Below are 18,789 nucleotides of genomic sequence, written 5' to 3'. Positions count from 1 at the left end.
ATGATGAACTCACTACAAAGACAACCCCAAAGAGAAGCACTTATAAACACAATAATCATCAGTGTCTCCATTTGAGGTGATTGAATGTGATTACAATGACATCCGTCTTCATTTACAGTCTGTAGCATTGTCATGTTCAACTGCCCCAACAAGTAGCACTTACTGAATTCAACAGTCAAGTCAATGCTAAAGTTAGGGTAATAGGAATGACTTACCAAAACAATCATTTACCCAGAGACACAATCTAGAATGAATTATAACAGATTTAAGCATTGTCCAACTAGTAATACAACGTAAAATAGCTGTTACTGTTAAGTCTTTAGATAAAATACTGGGAATCAGTTCTCAGAAAAACAACCCCATAGATTAGCACTAACTAAAATCAATCCAATGCCAATGCTTGAGTTAGACCAACGTCAAAGTCTTACAGTAAGCAACCTTCTTTGCTCATAATCTTCTCCATAGTCCCGATGTTTCTTCTGGCATCTTCTGTGCTGTGGAAGTGGTTCCTTACACAGATGTGGCATCTTAAATACTGAATGCAGCCATTTCCACTCAACCACACCTTCTTTTTGATCAAGTTTCAGTGGTCTTGTCTATTGTAAGTAATAAATGGCTTCATGAATAGACAACCATCATCCCAATGTATGCCATTAACAGTCTATGAGTGGTCAATTAGAGTCCAATAACTTTCTTTGGGGCAACTCCTTTTTCCTCCAGATAGAGCTCATTCAGCATTAGAAAGTACCAGTTAGTGCTGAATATCTATTCCAAAACTCCCATTCTTTTATTTATTTAGCTAGCGGTGGACAACAGCTGAAATGTACTTGCTCTGCATTTGTTAGTGTCTGATGATGAACTCACTACCAAAAGACAACCCCAAAGAGAAGCATTTATGAACCCATTAATCATCAGTGTCTCCATTTGAGATGATCTGAATGTGATTACAATGACATCCATCTTCAGTTAGTCTGTAGCATTGTCATGTTCAACTGCCCCAACAAGTAGCACTTACTGAATTCAACAGTCAAGTCAATGCTAAAGTTAGGGTAATAGGAATGACTTAGAAAACATTTCAGCATTGTTCAACCAGTAACCAAGGAGAATATCCCTTTTAAACATTTATTTATGGAGGAAATCCTGGACTTCAGAGGTCAGCAAAACTACCCCAACAAGTAGCACTTACTGCATACACAACTCAAGTCAGTGCTTGTGTTGGGTAGTTCTGGTGCCAGATGAATGCATTTTACTAGTGTTGGGAAGAATTGTGAATTAGCCTGTCTCTGCATTTGTTCAGAGATATGTCTGATGATAACTACATACAAAGACAACCCCAAAGAGAAGCACTTATGAACACAATAATCATCAGTGTCCATTTGAGGTGATCTGAATGTGATTACAATGACATTGATTTTCATTTACAGTCTGTAGCATTGTCATGTTCAACTGCCCCAACAAGTAGCACTTACTGAATTCAACAGTCAAGTCAATACTAAAGTTAGGGTAATAGTAATAACATTTTAGCATTGTCCAACCAGTAACCAGGAAGAATATCCTTTTAAAACTTTCTTTTTGGAGGAAATCCTGGACTTTAGAGGTCAGCAAAACTACCCCAACAAGTAGCACTTATTGCATACATGACTCAAGTCAGTGCTTGTGTTTGGGTAGTTTTGCTGTCAGATGATTTCAGTTTACTAGTGTTGGGAAGAATTGTGAAATAGACTGTCTCTGCATTTGTTCAGTGATATGTCTGATGATGAACTCACTACCAAGACAACCCCAAAGAGAAGCACTTATGAACACAATAATCATCAGTGTCTCCATTTGAGGTGATCTGAATGTGATTACAATGACATCCATCTAAAATTAGTATTTAGCATTGTCATGTTCAACTGCCCCAACAAGTAGCACTTACTGAATTCAACAGTCAAGTCAATGCTAAAGGTAGAGTAATAAGAATGACTTACCAAAACAATAATTTACCCAGAGACACAATCTAGAATGAATTATATCACATTTTAGCATTGTCCAACTAGTAATACAACGTAAAATAGCTGTTACTGTTAAGTCTTTCGATAAAATACTGGGAATCAGTTGTCAGAAAAAACCCCATAGATTAGCACTAACTAAAATCAATCCAATGCCAATGCTTGAGTTAGACCAACGTCAAAGTCTTACAGTAAGCAACCTTCTTTGCCCATGATCTTCTCCATAGTCCCAATGTTTCTTCTGGCATCTTCTGTGTTGTGGAAGTGGTTCCTTACACAGATGTGCCATCTTAAATACTGAATGCAGCCATTTTCACTCAACCACACCTTGTTTTTGATCAAGTTTCAGTGGTCTTGTCTATTGTAAGTAAGGAATGGCTTCATGAATAGACAACCATCATCCCAACGTATGCCATTAACAGTCTATGAGTGGTCAATTAGAGTCCAATAACTTTCTTTGGGGCAACTCCTTTTTCCTCCAGATAGAGCTCATTCAGCATTAGAAAGTACCAGTTAGTGCTGAATATCTATTCCAAACCCCCATTCTTTTATTTATTTAGCTAGCGGTGGGACAACTGGTGAAATGTACTTGTTCTGCATGTGTAAGTGTCTGATGATGAACTCACTACCAAGACAACCCCAAAGAGAAGCACTTATGAACCCATTAATCATCAGTGTCTCCTTTTGAGATGATCTGAATGTGATTACAATGACATCCATCTTCATTTACAGTCTGTAGCATTGTCATGTTCAACTGCCCCAACAAGTAGCACTTACTGAATTCAACAGTCAAGTCAATACTAAAGTTAGGGTAATAGTAATAACATTTTAACATTGTTCAACCATTAACCAGGAAGAATATCCTTTTAAACATTTCTTCATGGAGGAAATCCTGGACTTCAGAGGTCAGCAAAACTACCCCAACAAGTAGCACTTACTGCATACATGACTCAAGTCAGTGCTTGTGTTTGGGTAGTTTTGCTGTCCGATGATTTCAGTTTACTAGTGTTGGGAAGAATTGTGAAATAGACTGTCTCTGCATTTGTTCAGTGATATGTCTGATGATGAACTCACTACCAAGACAACCCCAAAGAGAAGCACTTATGAACACAACAATCATCAGTGTCTCCATTTGAGATGATCTGAATATGATTACAATGACATCCATCTTCAGTTAGTCTGTAGCATTGTCATGTTCAACTGCCCCAACAAGTAGCACTTACTGAATTCAACAGTCAAGTCAATGCTAAAGTTAGAGTAATAGGAATGACTTAGAAAACATTTCAGCATTGTTCAACCAGTAAACAAGGAGAATATCCCTTTTAAACATTTCTTTATGGAGGAAATCCTGGACTTTAGAGGTCAGCAAAACTACCCAACAAGTAGCATTTACTGCATACATGACTCAAGTCAGTGCTTGTGTTTGGGTAGTTCTGGTGCCAGATGAATGCATGTTACGAGTGTTGGGAAGTATTGTGAAATAGCCTGTCTCTGCATTTGTTCAGATATGACAGGTGATGAACTCACTACCAAGACAACCCCAAAGAGAAGCACTTATGAACCCATTAATCAATGGTGTCTCCATTTGAGATGATCTGAATGTGATTACAATGACATCCATCTTCATTTACAGTCTGAAGCATTGTCATGTTCAACTGCCCCAACAAGTAGCACTTACTGAATTCAACAGTCAAGTCAATGCTAAAGTTAGAGTAATAAGAATGACTTACCAAAACAAGCATTTATCCAGAGACACAATCTAGAATGAATTATAACACATTTTAGCATTGTCCAACTAGTAATACAACGTAAAATAGCTGTTACTGTTAAGTCTTTAGATAAAATACTGGGAATGAGTTGTCAGAAAAACAACCCCATAGATTAGCACTAACTAAAATCAATCCAATGCCAAAACTCGAGTTAGACCAAAGTCAAAGTCTTACAGTAAGCAACCTTTGTTGCTCATGATCTTCTCCATAGTCCTGATGTTTCTTCTGGCATCTTCTGTGTAGTGATATAGAAGCAGTGGAAGTGGTTTCTTACACAGATTTGCCATCTTAAATACTGAATGCAGTCATTTCCACTCAACTCCACCTCTTTTTGATCAAGTTTCAGTGGTGTTGTCTATTGTAAGGAAGGAATGGCTTCATGAATAGACAACCATCATCCCAATGTATGCCATTACCAGTCTATGAGTGGTCCAATAACTTTCTTTGGGGCAACTCCTTTTTCCTCCAGATAGAGCTCATTCAGCAATAGAAAGTACCACTTAGTGCTGAATATCTATTCCAAAACCCCCATTCTTTTATTTATTTAGCTAGCGGTGGGACAACTGGTGAAATGTACTTGTTCTGCATGTGTTAGTGTCTGGTGATGAACTCACTACCAAGACAACCCCAAAGAGAAGCACTTATGAACCCATTAATCATCAGTGTCTCCATTTGAGATGATCTGAAAGTGATGACAATGACATCCATCTTCATTTACACTCTGTAGCATTGTCATGTTCAACTGCCCCAACAAGTAGCACTTACTGAATTCAACAGTCAAGTCAATACTAAAGTTAGGGTAATAGTAATAACATTTTAGCATTGTTCAACCAGTAACCAGGAAGAATATCCTTTTACAACTTTCTTCTTGGAGGCAATCCTAGAATTCAGAGGTCAGCAAAACTACCCCAACAAGTAGCACTTATTGCATACATGACTCAAGTCAGTGCTTGTGTTTGGGTAGTTTTTCTGTCAGATGATTTCATTTTACTAGTGTTGGGAAGAATTGTGAAATAGACTGTCTCTGCATTTTTCAGTGATATGTCTGATGATGAACTCACAACCAAGACAACCCCAAAGAGAAGCACTTATGAACACAATAATCATCAGTGTCTCCATTTGAGGTGATCTGAATGTGATTACAATGACATCCATCTTCAGTTAGTCTGTAGCATTGTCATGTTCAACTACCCCAACAAGTAGCACTTACTGAATTAAACAGTCAAGTCAATGCTAAAGTTAGAGTAATAGGAATGACTTAGAAAAATGTCAGCATTGTTCAACCAGTAACCAGGGAGAATATCCCTTTTAAACATTTATTTATGGAGGAAATCCTGGACTTTAGAGGTCAGCAAAACTACCCCAACAAGTAGCACTTACTGCATACATAACTCAAGTCAGTGCTTGTGTTTGGGTAGTTCTGGTGCCAGATGAATGCATTTTACTAGTGTTGGGAAGAATTGTGAAATAGCCTGTCTCTGCATTTGTTCAGAGATATGTCTGATGATGAACTCACTACCAAGACAACCCCAAAGAGTAGCACTTATGAACACAATAATCATTAGTGTCTCCATTTGAGGTGATCTGAATGTGATTGCAATGACATCCATCTTCAATTAGTATTTAGCATTGTCATGTTCAACTGCCCCAACAAGTAGCACTTACTGAATTCAATAGTCAAGTCAATGCTAAAGGTAGAGTAATAAGAATGACTTACCAAACAATCATTTACCCAGAGACACAATCTAGAATGAATTATAACAGATTTTAGCATTGTCCAACTAGTAATACAACGTAAAATAGCTGTTACTGTTAAGTCTTTCGATAAAATACTGGGATTCAGTTTTCAGAAAAACAACCCCATAGATTAGGACTAAATAAAATCAATCCAATGCCAATGCTTGAGTTAGACCAATGTCAAAGTCTTACAGTAAGCAACCTTCTTTGCTCATGATCTTCTCCATAGTCCCGATGTTTCTTCTGGCATCTTCTGTGTTGTGGAAGTGGTTCCTTACACAGATGTGCCATCTTAAATACTGAATGAAGCCATTTTCACTCAACCCCACCTTCTTTTTGATCAAGTTTCAGTGGTCTTGTCTATTGTAAGTAAGGAATGCCATCCATCCATCCATCTTCATCCGCTTATCCGGTATCGGGTCGCGGGGGCAGCAGCTCCAGTAGGGGACCCCAAACTTCCCTTTCCCGAGCCACATCAACCAGCTCCGACTGGGGGATCCCGAGGCGTTCCCAGGCCAGGTTGGAGATATAATCTCTCCACCTAGTCCTGGGTCTTCCCAGAGGCCTCCTCCCAGCTGGACGTGCCTGGAACACCTCCCTAGGGAGGCGCCCAGGAGGCATCCTTACCAGATGCCCGAACCACCTCAACTGGCTCCTTTCGACGCGAAGGAGCAGTGGCTCTACTCCGAGCTCCTCTCGGATGACTGAGCTTCTCACCCTATCTCTAAGGGAGACGCCAGCCACCCTCCTGAGGAAACCCATTTCGGCCGCTTGTACCCTGGATCTTGTTCTTTCGGTCATGACCCAGCCTTTAGGACCATAGGTGAGGGTAGGAACGAAAATTGCCCGGTAGATCGAGAGCTTTGCCTTCTGGCTCAGCTCTCTTTTCGTCACAACGGTGCGATAAATGGAATGTAATACCGCACCGGCTGCTCCGATTCTCCGACCAATCTCACGCTCCATAGTCCCCTCACTCACGAACAAGACCCCAAGGTACTTAAACTCCTTCACTTGGGGTAAGGACTCACTCCCCACCCGAAGAAAGCACTCCATCGGTTTCCTGCTGAGAACCATGGCCTCAGATTTAGAGGTGCTGATCCTCATCCCAGCCGCTTCACACTCGGCTGCGAACCGATCCAGTGAGTGCTGAAGGTCACAGACCGATGATGCCATCAGGACCACATCATCTGCAAAAAGCAGCGATGAGATCCCGAGCCCACCGAACTGCAACCCCTCCCCGCCCCGACTACGCCTCGATATCCTGTCCATAATATTACAAACAGGATTGGTGACAAAGCGCAGCCCTGGCGGAGGCCAACCCTCACCTGGAACGAGTCCGACTTACTGCCGAGAACCCGGACACAGCTCTCGCTTTGGTCATACAGAGATTGGATGGCCCTAAGAAGGGACCCCCTCACCCCATATTCCCGCAGCACCTCCCACAATTTCTCCCGGGGACCCGGTCATACGCCTTCTCCAGATCCACAAAACACATGTAGACTGGTTGGGCATACTCCCAGGCCCCCTCCAAGATCCTTGCGAGAGTAAAAATCTGATCCGTTGTTCCACGACCAGGACGGAATCCGCATTGTTCCTCTTCAATCCGAGGTTCGACTATCGGCCGAACCCTCCTTTCCAGCACCTTGGAGTAGACTTTACCAGGGAGGCTGAGAAGTGTGATACCCCTGTAATTGGCACACACCCTCTGGTCCCCCTTTTTGAAGAGGGGAACCACCACCCCGGTCTGCCACTCCTTAGGCACCGTCCCAGACTTCCACGCAATGTTGAAGAGGCGTGTCAACCAAGACAGCCCCTCCACACCCAGAGCTTTCAGCATTTCTGGACGGATCTCATCAATCCCTGGGGCTTTGCCGCTGTGGAGTTGTTTGACTACCTCAGCGACTTCCACCAGGGAAATTGACGACAATCCCCCATCATCCTCCAGCTCTTCCTCCACCAAAGAGGGCGTGTCAGCTGGATTTAGGAGTTCCTCAAAGTGCTCCTTCCACCGCCCTATTACCTCCTCAGTTGAGGTCAACAAGGTCCCACCCTTACTGTATACAGCTTGGATGATTCCTCGCTTCCCCTTCCTGAGGTGGCGAACGGTTTTCCAGAAGCACCTTGGTGCCGACCGAAAGTCGTAAGTCTTTCGGTCGGCACGTGCGACACGCGTCCGTGCTCAACCATCAAAGACTTCGATGGTTGAGCACGGAAGGGATAGAGAGACCCCGCCCGGAGGAAGCCCGGGCCCCCGTCTGGAGCCAGGCCCAGACGGTGGGCTCGTGAGCGAGCGTCTGGTGGCCGGGTTTTGCCACGGAGCCCGGTCGGGCACAGCCCGAAAAAGCAACGTGGCACCTCTCCCTCCAGCCCATGGGCCCACCACCTGTGGGAGGATCCAAAGGGGTCGGGTGCGCTGCTATATGGGTGGCAGCGAAGGTCAGGGGCTTCGACGGACCAAACCGGGCGGCAGAGGCTGGCTCTGGGGACGTGGAATGTCACCTCTCTGTGGGGGAAGGAGCCGGAACTTGTGCGGGAGGTGGAGCGCTACCGGTTAGATCTGGTGGGGCTTACCTCTACGCACAGTCTCGGTTCTGGAACCGTTCTCCTGGATAGGGGTTGGACTCTGTCCTACTCCGGAGTTGCCCATGGTGTGAGGCGCCGGGCGGGTGTGGGGATACTCACAAGCCCCCGGCTGAGCGCCGCTGCGTTGGAGTTTACCCCGGTGGACGAGAGGGTCGCCTCCCTACGCCTGCGGGTGATGGGGGGGAAAACTCTGACTGTTGTTTGTGCATATGCACCAAACAAGAGTTCGGAGTATTCGGCCTTCTTGGAGACCTTGAATGGAGTCCTGTATGGGGCTCCAGTAGGGGACTCCATAGTTCTGCTGGGGGACTTCAATGCACACGTGGGCAATGATGGAGATACTTGGAGAGGCGTGATTGGGAGGAACGGCCTCCCTGATCTAAACCAGAGTGGTTGTCTGTTGTTGGACTTCTGTCTAGTCATGGATTGTCCATCACAAACACCATGTTCGAACATAGGGATGCTCATAAGTGTACTTGGTACCAGAGCACCCTAGGCCAAAGGTCAATGATCGATTTTATAATCGTTTCATCTGATCTGAGGCCGTATGTTTTGGACACTCGGGTGAAGAGAGGGGCAGAGCTGTCAACTGATCACCATCTGGTGGTGAGTTGGGTCAGGGGGTGGGGGAAGACTCTGGACAGACCTGGTAAGCCCAAACGGGTAGTGCGGGTAAACTGGGAACGTCTGGAGGAGGCCCCTGTCCGACGGACTTTCAACTCACACCTCCGGCGGAGCTTTTCGTGCATCCCTGTGGAGGTTGGGGGCATTGAACCTGAGTGGACAATGTTCAAAGCTTCCATTGCTAAAGCTGCGGCGGCGAGCTGTGGTCTTAGGGTTTTAGGTGCCTCAAGGGGCGGTAACCCACGAACACCCTGGTGGACACCGGTGGTCAGGGAAGCCGTCCGACTGAAGAAGGAGTCTTTCCGGGATATGTTGTCTCGGAGGACTCCGGAGGCAGTTGCAGGGTACCGACGGGCCCGAAGGGCTGCAGCCTCTGCTGTGACAGAGGCAAAGCAGCGGGTGTGGGAGAAGTTCGGAGAAGTAAGTAAGGAATGGCTTCATGAATTGACAACCATCATCCCAATGTATGCCACTAACAGTCTATGAGTGGTCAATTAGAGTCCAATAACTTTCTTTGGGGCAACTCCTTTTTCCTCCAGATAGAGCTCATTCAGCATTAGAAAGTACCAGTTAGTGCTAAGTATCTATTCCAAAACCCCCATTGTTTTATTTATTTAGCTAGCGGTGGGACAACTGGTGAAATGTACTTGCTCTGCATGTGTTAGTGTCTGATGATGAACTCACTACCAAGACAACCCCAAAGAGAAGCACTTATGACCTAAATAATCATCCGTGTCTCCATTTGAGATGATCTGAAAGTGATTACAATGACATCCATCTTCAGTTAGTCTGTAGCATTGTCATGTTCAACTGCCCCAACAATAGGGATGAGCGAGTACAGCATTATCTGTATCTGTTTACCACATGAATTATCTGTATCCGTATCCGTACTTGGACTGGGCGGGGCCTAACCCGGAAGTGGTCAGATTCAACCCGGAAGTAGGTCGGGTTGTCTTGAAATGGGCGGGGCTTTAACCGGTTTGTTATTTTAAGCATGCAATTGATATGGGTTGATCAGAAATTGTTATATTTTTTGCTGATTTGAAAACTATTTCCGTGACAGCATCAGCATTGAGCTTCAGACCAGTGGTGTTGTCATGGTAACAAACAAACTATATAGGCCTACAGTATATAACAAGTTTTAAGTAAATTGTAATGAACAAGAGTTTTCATACTCAATAATATAACTTTCTTTTTTTAACTCTTAATCATTTTTTGGGGGGGGGTTCTTTTTCATTTTCACAGGTTTGTGTGAGTGTGTGTGTCTATGAGTGAGTAAGAGATACAGAGAGAGAGAGAGAGAGAGAGAGAGAGAGAGAGAGGGGCGGGGGGTTTGAATGTGTTTGTGTGTGTATCTTAATTTATAATATTATTCATTTATACCGCAACTGCCTTTATTTTTTTTATAAAACACAGCAAGAAAGTTTCAGACACTCAAAAAAACTGGTTAGAGCCAGCAGGCAGTTTAAAAAAAAAAAAAAAAAAAAAAACTCCGACGGCAGAGATGCATTCTACCAAGCACTATGTCTGAACAAACCCTACGTTTACCAGAAATCTCCTGGTTGCTAGGTACTAGTTGAACCGAATTATAAAACAAACCTGAAGCTGAAGAAACCCTAAATGTTAACAGAAAAGCGCGCGGACCTGAGAAGAGAGACGTTCACTTCTCTGTGTCCTGAGCGTGTGTGAGCAGGGCCGGTGGGACACAACAACAGGAGGAATCTTTGTGTGTAGGGTGGGACGCTGGGACTAGCCTATCACAGAATAGTGTAGGGGAGGGACGCTGGGACTAGCCTATCACAGAATAGTGTAGGGGAGGGACGCTGGGACTAGCCTATCACAGAATAGTGTAGGGGAGGGGCGCTGGGACTAGCCTATCACAGAATAGTGTAGGGGAGAGGCGCTGTGACTAGCAGTTTGACTAGCCTATCACAGAATGGAGACACAGTCAGTGGAGACTTATTCAATCCGAGCACGGATATTGACTCGTATTACTCGTATTATACTTCTACTCGGCAAAAGTGCTTTATCCGTACCGGATACTCGTTTCAGCCGAGTATTTGGCTCATCCCTAATATACACATCAACTTTCTTTAAGATTTATGGATATACACATCAAATTACTTTTAGATTTATGCATATACACATCACCCTTCTTTTTGATTTATGCATATACACATCAACTTTCTTTTCATTATATAATCCCCATTCCTTCTATCATCATCAAAATTCATCTCATTCAGCCTCTCCGGGAACCATTACCTTATCGTGCTGGAGAGGTTTGTGTGTCCCTATGAACCTGAGGGCTGTGTTGTCTGGAGCTTTGTGCTCCTGGTAGGGTCTCCCATGGCAAAGTGGTCTCAGGGGAGGGGCCAGACAAAGAATGGTTCAAAAACCTATTGGTCTGGTGGAAGCCCGGGGACCCCGTCTGGAGCCAGGCCTAGACGGCGGGCTCGTAAGCGAGCGCCTGGTGGCCGGGTTTGCCACGGAGCCCGGCCGGGCACAGTCCGAAAAAGCTACGTGGCACCTCTCCCCCCAGCCCATGGGCCCACGACCTGTGGGAGGAACCAATGGGTCGGATGCGTTGCCGTAAGGGTGGCAGCGAAGGTCAGGGGCTTCGAAAGACCAGACCCGGGCGGCAGAGGCTGGCTCTGGGGACGTGGAATGTCACCTCTCTGTGGGGGAAGGAGCCGGAACTTGTGCGGGAGGTTGAGCGCTACCAGTTAGATCTGGTGGGGCTCACCTCTACGCACAGTCTCGGTTCTGGAACCGTACTCCTGGATAGGGGTTGGACTCTGTCCTACTCCGGAGTTGCCCATGGTGTGAGGCGCCGGGCGGGTGTGGGGATACTCACAAGCCCCCGGCTGAGCGCCGCTACGTTGGAGTTTACCCCGGTGGACGAGAGGGTCGCCTCCCTACACCTTCGGGTGATGGGGGGGAAAACTCTGACTGTTGTTTGTGCATTCCTGCATGCATGCCTTCTTGGAGACCTTGAATGGGGTCCTGTATGGGGCTCCAGTAGGGGACTCCATAGTTCTGCTGGGGGACTTCAACGCACACGTGGGTGATGATGGAGATACTTGGAGAGGCGTGATTGGGAGAAACGGCCTCCCTGATCTAAATTAGAGTGGTTGTCTGTTGTTGGACTTCTGTGCTAGTCATGGACTTTCTTAGGTGCCTCAAGGGGCGGTAACCCACGAACACCCTGGTGGACACCGGTGGTCAGGGAAGCCGTCCGACTGAAGAAGGAGTCTTTCCGGGATATGCTAACCCGGAGGACTCCGGAGGCAGTTGCAAGGTAACTTTCTTTTAGATCAATGCAAATACAAATCAACTTTCTTTTTAATTATTGCATGTACACAACTTCCTTTTAGATTAATGCATATACACATCAACTGCAACTAGACCTCTGCAAACATGCCTAAGATTCACCCTGAGACTAAAGTTTGGATTATCAAGAGGCTGAAGACCAGATCCACTGCTGATGTGGCAGACACCTTCAATGTGTCTCAGCGTCAAGTACAGAGGATTAAAAAAACATTTGAAGACACTGGAGATGTTTTTGACAAGCCCAGGTCAGGCAGACCCCGCAAGACAACTGCTCGAGAGGACCGTTTGTTGGCTCGAAAATCCAAGGCCAGCCCGTTTTCCACTGCAGCAGAGCTCCACAAGACCAGAAGCCAGCACTAAACAAAAGACAATTGAAAAACCGTGTGCTATTTGCCAAGGCCCACAGCCTGCTAAAAGGATGGACACTGGAGAAGTGGAAGAAAGTGGATTTTTCAGATGAATCTTCTGTTGAATTACACCACAGTTGTCGCAAATATTGCAGGAGACCTACTGGAGCCCGCATGGATCCAAGATTCACCCAGAAAACAGTGAAGTTTGCTGGCGGAAAAATCATGGTCTGGGGTTACATCCAGTATGGGGGTGTGCGAGAGATCTGCAGGGTGAAAGGCAACATCAATAGTCTCAAATACCAAGAAATCTTAGCTACCTCTTATATTCCCAACCATAAAAGAGGCCAAATTCTCCAGCAGGATGGTGCTCCATCGCATACTTCCATCTCCACTTCAAAGTTCCTCAAGGCGAAGAAGATCAAGATATGATCCATCCAGATCATCTCTCACCAGACATGAACATCATGGAGCATATGTGGGGTAGGATGAAAGAGGAAGCATGGAAGACCAAACCAAAGAATATTGATGAACTTTGGGAGGCATGCAAGACTGCTTTCCTAGCTATTCCTGATGACTTCATCAATACATTGTATGAATCCTTGCCAAACCGCATGGATGCAGTCCTTCAAGCTCATGGAAGTCATACAAGATATTAAATTTGAATCTCACAGCACCACTATTTAATTTGCTGACATATTTTAGTATTTGCAGTAAATTTGTTCAATTTCTGTATAGGCGACAAAACTTTTGTCTTGCCAAAATTTGACCTTTCTGTCTTGTTTAAATAATAAAGCTTGTTTCAGTGAAACTAATTTATTTCAGTGCATTGAACATCATTTGGGAGGGTTTAAGCTTTTCATATGAGCTATTTCTTACACCAACTGATTAATTAAAAGTCAGGTTAATAGCAGGTGTTTCTACAAAATAGATAAGCGACAAGACTTTTGTCAGGGACTGTATATAAACATATAGCCTATTTATATTGACAGAGACTGGGACTCCAGGTTAATAAGATTCTGACCGAGTAGCAAGATATGAATTCAAGTGTGATTTTGTGAGAAGTCTGTGTATGTTCCAATTTAATTAGATCACATTTTTTTTTAAATAATGGTAACTCCAGGGAAATTATTTGAAATTTAGTGAGGACTAGATTAGAACTGGATTTAAAGCTAATTGTGGTTTCCAACTTCGGCCCAGGTGTGTCTGTTAAAACACAGACGGAGACAACTTCTCTCTGTTGATTTATTACAATCAATCACCAGTATAAACATGGGGGGGGGCAGCTCTGCTATGAATGTGTGTGTGGTAATAAATGAAATAAACAACATTGTAAAGGCTACCATACACAATGTATAGGAATCATATATGCTAGTAAATAATAACAATAAACCAACTACTAATTACATTATCTTAATGAGCAAGGATGTTCAACAATCGCCATTATATCGAATCAACAGCCAGGTGTAACCTAGCCAACAGTAGAAGAACGTAAACAAGGTAACTTTTAAATGTACCAGAACTACAGACCAATTCAACAACAGGCTTACATGAACTGACAACATCAGTTCTATGACTTACAGTTCTCAAAGACACACACACGATCTCAACTGGTTATCCTCCAGACAGCTAGTCTCTTTTTCTTTTCTCTCACTTTTGTCTCCGTGTGCCGTGCGCGCCTGCTCGTGGTGTGAGGCGCGTGTCCGCGCTATTCTCCGACAAGGACTCACAATCACACCTGATAGACAACCTTTAGCACAAAACTAAAGTAACAAGCCAATTTTGTAAAATGTAGGGAGTAGAAAGTACCGATATTGTGGTAAAATGTAAGGAGTAAAAGTAAAAAGTCGCCAAAAAAATAAAGAGTAAAGTAAAAATATCCGCAAAATCTACTTGAGTACAGTAATGAAGTGTTTGTACTTCGTTATTTTGTTAACAAAGCATTTGTACTTCGTTACTTCCCATCTCTGATGACTGTAAAGATGACTATGTACATGGTTTCCAAAACTGTATCTTCTGATAGACATAAGGCTTTGGGTTATCTTTGGGCTGCTCTATGGTCTCCTGAAGAAGGATAAATCCCAGAGTTGGCTCACTCCAGATTATTTAAGCAACAATCGTCCCTGGGTGGACTTGAACCACCATCCTTTCGGTTAACAGCCGACTGCGCTGACCTATTGCGCCACAGAGACTGCATATGTCTGATGTTTTTTTTATTTCTGATTCTGATGTAGAGATGGACAAACGACTCAAAAGCATAATACTTCTTGCCGTGACATAACAAGAAACAGTAAAAAAAAAGAGGTCGGCGAGATAGAGTTCAAGACTCTTTTTTCAGGACACTCAAACTTTGTCTCTCAATATGGCAGGAATTCTATTCATCCAGGGCCAAGTGTTTTACCATTTCATCCACTACGGGCCCCTAAGGAACTTTACATGTGTTGACAATAAAGATGCTCACAAAACGCTGCACTTGGAATTGCGTTTCTCATGCACATTCATGTCCTTTTAAATACAAAGAACTGCTAAGTTCTTTATTCCCCATATCAACTCTTAGACATTAGTTCCAAATGAAAATACTAGTTGTCAGAAGTGGGATTTGAACCCACGCCTCCAGTGGAGACTGCAACCTGAACGCAGCGCCTTGGACCGCTCGGCCATCCTGACTGATCCAACAGATCTTCAGTAGGACCTGTCTCAAAAATGATTATATAGTAAATTAAATGACATGTCTGAAGGGGCGCTACCTATACCATCCAAAGACTGAGACCAACCATTGCAATGTCTTTTGTTGCCTTGTTGGTGCAGTAGGCAGCGCGTCAGTCTCATAATCTGAAGGTTTTGAGTTCAACCCTCACACGGGGCAGGTGTTTTAAAAAAACTAAAAAACACTACTGCTGCTAAAAAATACAGTGACAGGTGGTTGAACACAAGCACATGAATGGAATTTGTCATTCTTTGGTTATTTCTGAGATTGATACAATGAAAGGAATTATTTAAGAGTGGTAGCAAACCAATGAAAAGGGTTATAGACCATAAATGGTATGTCCTTGGACATACTATCCAAGCAGGGAGATGAGTACAGAGATGTGGGTGCTAGCAAGATGGATGTAGGTTGCCCATTGTTCATTTAGACTTACCAATAACATTGTTATGATACAAACCTGCTTGAAAAACAGTCAAAATTCTTTTTAAAGACTTGCGGATGGAACACACATGATATGATAGTGTCTGAATTTGTCCATGTCCATACAAGCATGTCAAATGGACAACTCATCTAGCCTGAACAGGGACTTGAACCCTGGACCCTCAGATTAAAAGTCTGATGCTCTACCGACTGAGCTACCCAGGCTTCAAAAGCAAGTGACTGTGAAATCAAGTGTCGACCTAAATGTAAAACTCGACCTGTTAACACATGAAATTGCTGTTGGTGTTGAGGCCTGAGGTCAGTTAGGAGTCAGTCAGTCGGTCAGTTAGTCAGTAAATCCTGACTGATAATTTAAATTTAGCAGCTGAACCAATCTGGAAAATAACATGAGATCAATACAGTTGCTCTTCCACCGTCTGCTGCGCCTTGTGAGGTGCTGTTCATGTCCAGTAGATATGCTTTTTCCATCGCTTGACAATATTCCCATTTAGGGTCAGGAGTTCTCCTCCCATGCTGAACACAGCCTGAGCCAAGGCACGCTTTCCCCCTCATGATTCACCCCAGTGGAAGCTGTAGATCAATGCCTGATAAAGCCAAATGAACCACATCGTCTGCAAAGAGCATAACCGGAATTCTAAGGTGGCCAGACTTGACACTCTTCAAACTCCTGCTTCGCCTTGTGACGTTTCGTTCATTCCATCGCTTGAAAATATTCCCATTTTGGATCAGGAGTTCTCCTCCCATGCTGAACACAGCTTGAGCCAAGGTCCAGTTTCCCGAGTAGTCCCACGCGAGTTTAAAATAGTTTAATCTAGTTTAAAATCTCTATTTTGTAGCATTTTGAACATTTGCAATAAAATAAAAAATTTGCATTTTCCCACAAATATGCAAAATAAATGCTTTTCGTCAGTTTCCGTAGTGTAGTGGTTATCACGTTTGCCTAACACGCGAAAGGTCCCCTGTTCGAAACAGGGCGGAAACACATTTCTTTGTTTGTATTGACTTCGCACAATCAAACTCTGCGAAGTTAAACTCTCCATGACGTTCACGGAAAAATCTCCCTGACGTGAAATCGTGGCCAGGCCTACCAAAGTATCCCCAGTGCAGTAGTCATCACATTCAGAGATTCAGGAATATCCTGTCGAAAATTGATGCAGAAAAACTAGTCCACGCATTTGTTACTTCTAAGCTGGATTACTCCAGTTCTTTATTATCAGGCTGCTTAAAAGAGTCCATAAAGATTCTTCAGCTGATCCAGAATGCTGCAGCACGTGTTCTGATAGGAACCAGAAAAAGAGATCACATCTCTCCTGGTTTAGCTTCTCTGCATTGGCTTCCTGTAAAATCCAGAATAGAATTTAAAATCCTTCTTCTCACCTACAAAGCTCTTCATGTTCAAGCACCATCTTATCTTAATGAAAAAGAAAGTTGATGTGTATATGCATTTATTAAAAAGAAAGTCGATGTCATAATGAATTGTGATGATAAACCTAAAAGAAAGTTGATATGTATATGCATTAATAAAAAATAAATTGAATGTGTATATGCACTTATTAAAAAGAAAGGTGATGTTTTTTAAGCATTAATCAAAAAGAAATTTGATCTGCATTTATCAAAACAAAAGTTTATGTGTATGCATTAATGAAAAGAAAGTTGATGTTTATATGCGTAAAATAAAAAGAAAGTTGATGTGTATATGCAGTAATATCAAAGAATGTTGATGGTATATGGATTAATATCAATAAAAGTTGATGTGTTCATGCTTTAATATCAATAAAAGTCGATGTGTATATGCATTAATCAAAAAGAAATTTGATTTGTTAGGCATTCATTAAAAAGAAAGTTGATGTGTATATGCATTTATTAAAAGAAGTTGATGTCATAATGAATAGTGATGATGACATAATGAATGGTGATGATATCATAAAAAGAAAGTTGATGTATGTATGCATTCATGTAAAGAAAGATGATGTCATAATGAATGGTGATGATAAATCAAATAGAAAATTGATATGTATATGCATTAATATAAAAGAAAGTTGATGTGTATATTAGGGTGATCCGAGTACCCGGCTGAAACGAGTATCCGGTACGGATAAAGCACTTTTGCCGAGTACAAGTATTATCCGAGTAATATGAGTCAATATCCGTGCTCGGATTGAATAAAACTCCTCAACTGGCCGCGCAGCGTTCTGTGATAATCACAGCGCCCCCCCCCCCGCCTACAAACCCGCTCGGATCAATCACAAACACACAGAACATGGAGAAATGTGCTCCCTCGGCCTCTCTCTCTCTCTCTCCCTCTCTCTATCTCTCTCTCTCTCTCTCTCTCTCTCTCTCGCTTTCTCCTGCTCCGTCAGTCAATTCGGTCTGCGGATCTGTTCCGTTAACGTTTAGGGTTTCTTCAGCTTCAGGTTTGTTTTTAACTTCGGTTTGTAGTCCTTACATAGTAACCAGTAGATTTCTGGTGAACGTGGGGTTTGTAGTCCTTACATAGTAACCAGTAGATTTCTGGTGAACGTGGGGTTTGTAGTCCTTACTTAGTAACCAGTAGATTTCTGGTGAACGTGGGGTTTGTAGTCCTTACATAGTAGCCAGTAGATTTCTGGTGAACGTGGGGTTTGTAGTCCTTACAAAGTAGCCAGTAGATTTCTGGTGAACGTGGGGTTTGTAGTCCTTACATGGTAACCAGTAGATTTCTGGTGAACGTGGGGTTTGTAGTCCTTACATAGTAACCAGTAGATTTCTGGTGAACGTGGGGTTTGTAGTCCTTACATAGTAACCAGTAGATTTCTGGTGAACGTGGGGTTTATAGTACTTACATAGTAACCAGTAGATTTCTGGTGAACGTGGGGTTTGTAGTCCTTACATAGTAACCAGTAGATTTCTGGTGAACGTGGGGTTTGTAGTCCTTACATAGTGACCAATAGATTTCTGGTGAACGTGGGTTTCAGACATGCTGCTTGTTTTACAGTTTTTTTGGATTGCTTACACACTACAGTTAAAAGTAGTACACTACTAGCAAAACCTTACACTCAACAAGCAAAACATCAGCCCATATTTGCACAACTATAAGCACATTGTCAACCTCACACTTGTTGCAAAACTCTACACACAGTGATTTGCAAAACACTAAACACACTTAACATACATTACACACAAACATCTATTATGAAGTCACTTCCTTGCAATACCAAAGAACTGACTGTCAAATTACCGCACCTTCAACCAACTGATTCAACACAGTCATCAGGTGTGCAAAC

At 43.3% G+C, this 18,789-nt stretch overlaps 3 non-coding genes across 3 annotated transcripts; 1 reads left to right on the top strand and 2 right to left on the bottom strand.

Annotated features, from left to right (window-relative positions):
• Positions 1-14,496: 14,496 nt before the first annotated feature.
• On the bottom strand, positions 14,497-14,570 carry trnan-guu (transfer RNA asparagine (anticodon GUU)). Its single transcript has one exon. It is a non-coding gene; the product is annotated as a tRNA-Asn (tRNA).
• A 1,087-nt stretch (positions 14,571-15,657) lies between these two features.
• On the bottom strand, positions 15,658-15,730 carry trnak-uuu (transfer RNA lysine (anticodon UUU)). Its single transcript has one exon. It is a non-coding gene; the product is annotated as a tRNA-Lys (tRNA).
• A 705-nt stretch (positions 15,731-16,435) lies between these two features.
• Positions 16,436-16,508, top strand: trnav-aac (transfer RNA valine (anticodon AAC)). Its single transcript has one exon. It is a non-coding gene; the product is annotated as a tRNA-Val (tRNA).
• Positions 16,509-18,789: the final 2,281 nt, after the last annotated feature.

This window comes from Etheostoma spectabile, unplaced genomic scaffold, assembly GCF_008692095.1.
Source record: "Etheostoma spectabile isolate EspeVRDwgs_2016 unplaced genomic scaffold, UIUC_Espe_1.0 scaffold00018509, whole genome shotgun sequence".
Lineage (NCBI taxonomy): Eukaryota > Metazoa > Chordata > Actinopteri > Perciformes > Percidae > Etheostoma > Etheostoma spectabile.
Note: the sequence above shows the minus strand (reverse complement) of the source record. Positions and strands in the feature narration are given on the sequence as shown.